Below are 8,165 nucleotides of genomic sequence, written 5' to 3' on the forward strand. Positions count from 1 at the left end.
TATTATGAATGAGCCCGGTTCTTCATTCTTGGTTCCTGTTTCTTTAATCCAATCTCACCCTTTGGTTTCATCAAAAATAACATCTCGACTTACGATTATTTTTTGTGTTACCGGGTTCAATAATCGATAAACTTTCGTACCCGGTTCAGAACCAACATGCACTAGTGGTCTTGATCTTGCATCCAACTTCTTTAGACTAACCGGTTCAACTTTTGCATGTGCTAGACACCCAAATATACGAACATTTCTAAATTTGGTTCTCTTTTATACAACTTTTCTTATGGAGTTGTATCACCAAGGACTCTTCTGTAAACGCGATTGATTAGACTTGTAGAGTGATTTACCGCTTCTCCCCATAAGTAGTTTGGTAAATCCATTGCCTTCATTATACTTCGTGCAATGTCCAAAAGTGTTCGGTTTCTTCGTTCCACGATTCTGTTTTGTTGTGGAGAGTATGGGGCGGTAAGGTGGCGTTTGACTCCGTTTTGATAAAAAAAAAAAAAGAATTAAACTCGAGAGAAGTAAACTCACCTCCTCGATCACTTCTAAACACCTTTAAAGGCTTTCCAACTTCATTCTCCACCAAAGCTTTGAATTTTTTGAAGTGTGTAAATGCCTCACTCTTTTCTTTCATGAGATAAATCCACATAAATTGTGAAAAATCATCAATTAGTGTAAAATATACCAATTTTGACCCTTGGTTACCGGCGTGATCGGACCGCATAAATCACTGTGAAGTAATTCCAATGGTCGTTTTGCTTTGTATGTTGTCATAGTCGGGAATGAATTTCTTGTTTGCTTGCCCACCAAGCAAAGCTCACACAATTGATTCTCATGATCAAATTGGGGTAACCCTTTGACTAAACCTTTCTTGGACTTTCTTTTCATTGACTCGAAATTGATGTACCCAAGTCTTGCATGCCACCGCCACGTATCTTCACTTAGTCTCCAATGAAGGCAATAGGAACTCCAATTTGTAATTTTATTTTTTAAAGGCCGTTTGGAGTTCTTTGTACTTTCATTAATAAATAATTATCAGCATCGTGCATGGTCAAGTAGTTGTCTTTCATTCGAATATCATACCCGACTTCCGTTGCTTGTCCGAGACTAATAATATTGTTCTTGAGATCCGATATGTAGTAAATCTCCGTCATCAGCTTTTGTTGATCCCTTTTGCCTTGGAAAAGTATAGCACCTTTTCCCGGTTATACCTTCTTCAAGCTCGGAGAAAAATGATTGGTTTCCCGTCATGTGATTACTCGCCCCGTTATCCAAATACTACACATCGTTGTCTTGTGAGTTATATCGAGACAGTATCACCTTCTCTTCATTTAAAAACAAGGTCTCATGTAAAAATACGGCCACATCGGTATCGCCAAATTCGTTAAAATTACTTTCTTGTGATTTTTGAATTTGGTCCGGGCAATGAGATGTAAAGTGGCACGATTTATCGCACCGATAACAAATAATTTTGGATCGGTCCTTTTTATTCTTATTTTTCTGGTTTGGGTCACTATTATTAATGGACTGGTTGTTGGACTGTTTATTAGGCCGATTAATTTGAGATCCCTATTAGTCCCTTTGGGCCCGCTTGACCCAGATAAACCACTGGATCCAGATCCACTTGAACCATTAGACCAGTGAGTTTTATTCCCAGTCACACCGTAAGACTCAGTCGCCTTCCCCTTTTTTCTCCAGTTCCGATTCCCGCTTCCACCATCGGCGAACAACGCCTTCGATCCTTCTCTACCGTCATCCGCCTCCTTAACCCTCTCCTCGTATGCTTTCAACCGACCAATAACATCCTCGTATCTGACAGTCTTCAAATCAAGGACTTGTTCGAGTGAGGCTACAATATAGATGTACTTTCTCGGTAAGGATTTAAGAAATTTCTTAACCATCTTCGATTCCTCAATCGTTTCACCAAGTACTGCTGACTGAGACACAATTCCGCCAACTTTCCGCCAAAGCTATCGATCGATTTCGATTCCGTCATCTTCATCCTGTCAAATTCGGAGGGTAGGGTTTGTAATCTTACTTCCTTGACCCGGTCGGCCCCAACGTGACGAGTCTTGATTGCATCCCAAAGAGCCTTCGAAGACTCGGCTTCTCCAATTTGCATGATTAACGATTTCGGGATCACCTAATATTATAATCCCATTGCCAAGTAATCATTCCCATCATTTTTCTCTATTCCTAGGCCGGTAATTCTCAATGCTTTATTAATTCATAAAACAACCTTAATATACAGGGACCAAACTGTGTAATTTGTGGAATTAAGCATGGGACATTGAACTGAGGTCGCTCCAATCTCATTCTCCCTCACCGAAGCACCGCCTGAAGACCCTTCATCTCCTGCCATGTCGACCACCTTGTTCAACAAGTAAGTAAATCGATCCCAAAGCCCTATGTTCTTGGCTTTGATACAAATTAAAGTTTAGAAAACAAGAATGCAAAACAAATTGCCAAAATAACTCTTTGATTAATCGGAAAATCACTCAAAATCGATGTTTTACAATTGTGCACTCTTGATTCTAAAACTCGATTAAGATATGTATATATAGACGTAATGACTGACTTGAATTAGATCACAATTAGGAAACTAGGAACCGACTTGAACATAGTTTCCTCAAACTAGGTTGCTTTAAATTTAATTGTTTGGTCTCCAAATCCTACTCGACTTACGATGCCAACAACATCAAACAAATGATATGTATGGTATGATTAGCATTTATTTTAAATATGTAAAATTTTAGTTGTGTACGCCAAAGTGATCCGTATAAGAACAATTTTGTAACTTTAAATTTATGAAATACTGTTACGAATTCTTCTTTATAGCATGTTTTAATTTTGTGTTTTGCTTTCATTCTTCTTCAAAAAGTATCCTTCTTTTTCAATGACTAGTGGCTACACTATGTATGAGAGTTAAAACTAAAAAACCGGTCACAGTATCCGATTTGTTAATTGGCTTCATCTGGTTGTCAAGTAATCCAGGTTTGGGGATTTCGGATTCGGTTAGGCCGGGTGTAAAAACTGAAACTTGTTATAAGAGAGAGAATTGGTTTGATACCGGGTTGGGATTTTAATAGGCTGTTTTTTACCCATGTATATTTGATACATTGTACCATATATGGCCTCATAAAAATTTAAAAAATAAAAAGTAAAAAACTTCTTGAATACGTCTATGAATCATTCACGTAGCCTAGAAGTCTTTCCTTTTTATTTTAGAGTAAATTATTGAAATATTCCGTGGTCGAAATTTCACATTTGGTCCCTAACTTTTTTTTTGTATTCGGATTGTCCGTGTTTTGATTTTGTTGTGTTTTTTGTCCCTATGATTTGGTCAAAATTATACGTTTAGTCTCTAACTTTATGTATGTAAGAGACGAAACACGCTTGCAAAAAAAGGTAACAATAAATAAATAAATAAAATTTTAAGACCAAACATGTAATTTTAACCAAACCGTAAGAACGTATTCACTAATTTAGTCTTTATTTTATTTTTTTCTTGTTTAACTAGTATTTATTTATTCATGATGGTAAAAAGCTCCCATAATCTATATTTACATATTTATATAAAATAAAAATCCACATGAATGATATCAGTTTTTATTTTAACAAAATTACATCATTACTTTTTGCTTATTATTTATATTTCTCTAACCGAATAAGGTTCATCAAGCGCAAACCTCAAATGACGTTCTACATCTTTTGTACTAGACTTTAGTAGAAATTATGTACATTCTCATTCATACTTGACGATAGCGATGTCAAGGGTCAACAACTTCATGATTGTCTATACTAGTAATGTGTTGTCAAACACGATAGACCCAAAACAATTCCAAAGTTCAAACAACAAAATTCTTGGTTTTCGTGGCCCATCCTGTGTAGAAACCTAAAACCACCCCCAAGTACCAAATTCTGGTTCTAACCGTTTTTATATTCACTTTATACGGTCCAATACCCAGAAATGGTTTAAATACTGGTCGAGTTCTTGGGTTTTATAAAATCTATTAGTTTCGGTTAGTGGCGGACCTATGTGGAGAATTTGGGGTCCCGGGCTACTGTTCAATTTCCGGCTCGTAGTGTAAATTTTTTTTTTTTTTAATTTTTTCTATTAGGTGCACCCGTTTGAAGTATGAGAGACACTCCTACTAAAATAGTTTGCGTCTGCCACTGATTTCGGTTTTTGGGTCCGGGTCCATTCGAGTCGGTTCCGAAGGTGGGTGAAAAACATTGTGATGTGTGAATTTTGCATGTTTGAAGTAAATATTTTGTAAACTAACTGAACTAAAAAACAAAAATAATGCATGTCGATCATCACGGGCATCTGGGAGCTAGTGCGGAGGTGGGGAAAAACATTGTGAAAATAATCAAGTTGGCTTTTGATTTGTGGAGCCCAGCTTACATCATTTTTTAATACGGATGATTTCACCACATCTCTAGATTGGTTTTACATCGTACAATTTGCATAATATATTTAATCGTTTTTACGTCTTTTTTTATGTTTTGTTTGTTGTGTATTTGAAAAGTAGATGATAATAAATTATATTATGGGTGTTTTAGGGCAAAACTAACTGGTAGTTGGAAGCGGGTAGCTGGTAACTGATAGCCGGTAGATGATAGCTGATAACTGTTGTTTTTATTTGTTATATTAGTGTTCGGCAAAAATAGCTGAAAGCTTTTAAAACATATAAAATTACATAAAAACACATCTTATAAAATATAAAATATAAACATAATAATAAAAATTTGATTGTCTAAATTATTCTTTGTCAAAACAAGGAACAGTTCAATAACTATATACTATTACAAACCAAAAGTCATACGGAAACATAAAAAATATAGTATGAAAATCATCGATGTCGAGCATTCCATATTAAAGTAGCAATATCATTATGTAGACACTTCATATTATTAGATCATTCCTGAAAGTCTTCATTACTCGTATTCCTACCACGAACATCACGAAGTACGTCGATTAGTATGCAATCATGATGTTGTGCAACAAAACTAAAAAACATATCTTCCTTAGAGTTATGACGAATATAGTTATGCAAAGCAAATGTGGCCATAATAATGTCGATTTGAGTTTGCATACTAAATTTAGGCATTCCATTAAGTATCTTCCATTTATTTTTTAGGATTCTAAATGATCGTTCAATACAACTTCGCAATGATGAATGAGAACGATTAAAATCTTCTTGCATATTAGTTGGAGCTCACTTTCAAATTAAGATTGATGGAATCTTGTCTTGGAATATGTAACCATATGATCATTTGTATTCGGATAACCTTTATCAATCAAATAATATTTACCTATTAAAATGGTGAAAATAGGAAATTGTAACATCATTTATATAATAATAGAAAAATAATAAAGTTAGTTATGATAATTTACCTAGGTGGTTTGGGGAAGTTCATTGATGGCGTGCTAATAGCATGAAGGAACACACGCATGACATGTGCAGATCCCTCACACCCAACAGATGCAAAGGTAAAACACATATCAAAATCACAAGTTGTCATTACATTAAATGTCGGTACCCCTTTTCTACCAATATAACGCAACTGTTGAGTTTCAGCTATGCATGCCATTATGTGTGTACCATCAATACCTCTAATGCAATCCTAAATGCAATTTTAAATTAGTAATAATATTGTAGTATTGTATTAAAAAATTTAAAAGAAATATGTAAATATAATACCTTAAAATAGAACATGTATCTTTTATCATTCTTGATGTGTTATGGTATGAATCGAAAGTTTGGATCTTTCGGTCGTATGACGTCGCATGCTAGACCCATGAGGCTTTTGTCTCTAGAAGTTATTGCCTCCAAAACTTCATGAAATGCTCTATTAATTGAATTCCCCGATCGTTGAAATCTCTCCCCAACGTCTCTATTGGATACACCTAACGCAATAGTGTATAAAAAATACCCAACTTTTCAACAACTGACATTTTATAACTTTACTCCAATCCATAGTTTAATTCAAGTTCTTCTTCTAGTTGTAGTTGGGTTTTTATTCAAAAATCCGGTTTCACAACCACTAGAAATGACAACGGAAGCTTTAAAAAATGTTGAATAAAACTAAAACTATTTTACCCACCAAAGATTATTTTGCAAGAGTTAGAAAGATTAAAACAATCATAGAAAGGAAAGCATAACAACCTTTGAAGACTATGATCCTCATGGGAGGTTGGAAGTTGATGAAGTGTCGCATGAAACTCTAAAACAAGAGTTCTCTACAAGTATCCACCAAGCAAGAGTAGAACCATCAAAACATGCTAGTATTCTCTTGTAATTTTTTGTTCATAAGCCTTTGAAATATATATATAGCAAATATATGTTCAAAGGTGAAGCAACAAAGGGACTTTGTCTAACATCAAAATACAAGAGAATGGAGAAGAAGAAGAGCCTTCAAATTCTGAAATTTAGCAATCCTCTAGAGAGCATGGAGCTCTCGGATTTGGCTTTAAGAAGAGGAAGAAGAAGACTTGCAAGAAGTGTTTTAAAAAACCCTTCCATGTACTCTCTTATATAATGGCCAAAAAATAAAATGAGACAATCAAGTAAAAGGAGAGACAACTTTGTCCCAAGCATGGCAACAGAAGACCATGCTTGGTTTCCTCCCTTAATTTCGAGAAAAGCATGTCTAAAAGAAGACAAAAGTTGTCTCATGGCTAGTTTATATACACATACATGTTATCATTATAAAAATCAATCATTTTTATAGAGAATTCCCAATATATATATATATATATATATATATATATATATATATATATATATATATATATATATATATATATAACTAGTCATATATAAAAATCTTATTTTATATAAAACTATCTTTTATCTAAATTGTAACTAGTTTATTAACATATGAACAGATAAATAAATACAAGTGTTGATATATTTATTAATAATCAAATTATACTAATAAATAATCAATTGATGGTAACTTGTTTAATGGTATGACCCAATATAATCATATATTATTAGCAACATCATTCTATAATGACTCTTAGGCATACTAGATCTTTCAATATCCCACTTGCACAAGACTCATCATAGATTGATATAGACAATGGTGAACATCTAACAACATTTCATTGCCCCTAATAACATATAACGAAGAATGTCATTCATCAACATCTAATTCCCAAAATCTCTAAGCTTCAATTGATGTATTAAGGTAAGTTTATCAATTATCCCTTTGTTACAGATATCCTGTTGAATATGAGCCTTGGATCACAATCAATCTCATTTGTAATTCAACTTTGGGTAACTCGCATTAGATGTCTAACTCTCAAAACATACGAGGAACAAATACGATCTTGAATACATAAGCCACTTGCATAGTTCACACCATACCCGAATATGACTTTTATAACTTCCCGGTCACGGAACAACATATAGTCATATCAATTCACAACACTCCCTACACTTAAGTTCCACTATGTATCTCAAGTGTTAAGGATACAAAGATAGTACCTTTAATCAAGTATCACTTATAACTACGATCTATGAGATGATTTTGATGCGGGTCCGTTCAGTACTAGTTCTCTAACAGGTACCTATGAAACTTCATAATTGCTCCCACAATCATGACCGACTATGAACCTTTATAATAAGATTATTCATGGATTAAACATGTTAATATAGAACACGACAAGTATTAATGTAATGATCATATCCCAGTATATCAAAACATTATTTAATAGTTGTTGTTACAATGTTCCAATATCCAAATACTAAATTCAAATCAAAATCTCATTACTAGAATAATAAAAGTCTTATGGCTAAAGTGTGACAACTCATACTTAGCTTAAAAGGAAATACTTTATTAATAGGTTCAACTAAATTTAATTTGTGTGAATTCTTCGAATACAATCATCTCCATATTTGACATTACTCTAAGTATTGTTAAATATTTTGGAGAATATACTTGGTACTCTTATGTGACATATAGTTTCCTCTATTACTCACAAAAGATTTCTAGATTATCCCTGAATGGAATGATTTAACCTAGTTTTTCAATGATCTAGTTCATCCAATTATATTTGATTTCAACTTCTTGAAAAGTAGTGTATTCTTATTTAGTAGATTGTGCTATTTTTTTTGCTTGGATCTCATTCCAACTAAACTTACTCTTCATTC

Source organism: Lactuca sativa, chromosome 5, assembly GCF_002870075.4.
Source record: "Lactuca sativa cultivar Salinas chromosome 5, Lsat_Salinas_v11, whole genome shotgun sequence".
Lineage (NCBI taxonomy): Eukaryota > Viridiplantae > Streptophyta > Magnoliopsida > Asterales > Asteraceae > Lactuca > Lactuca sativa.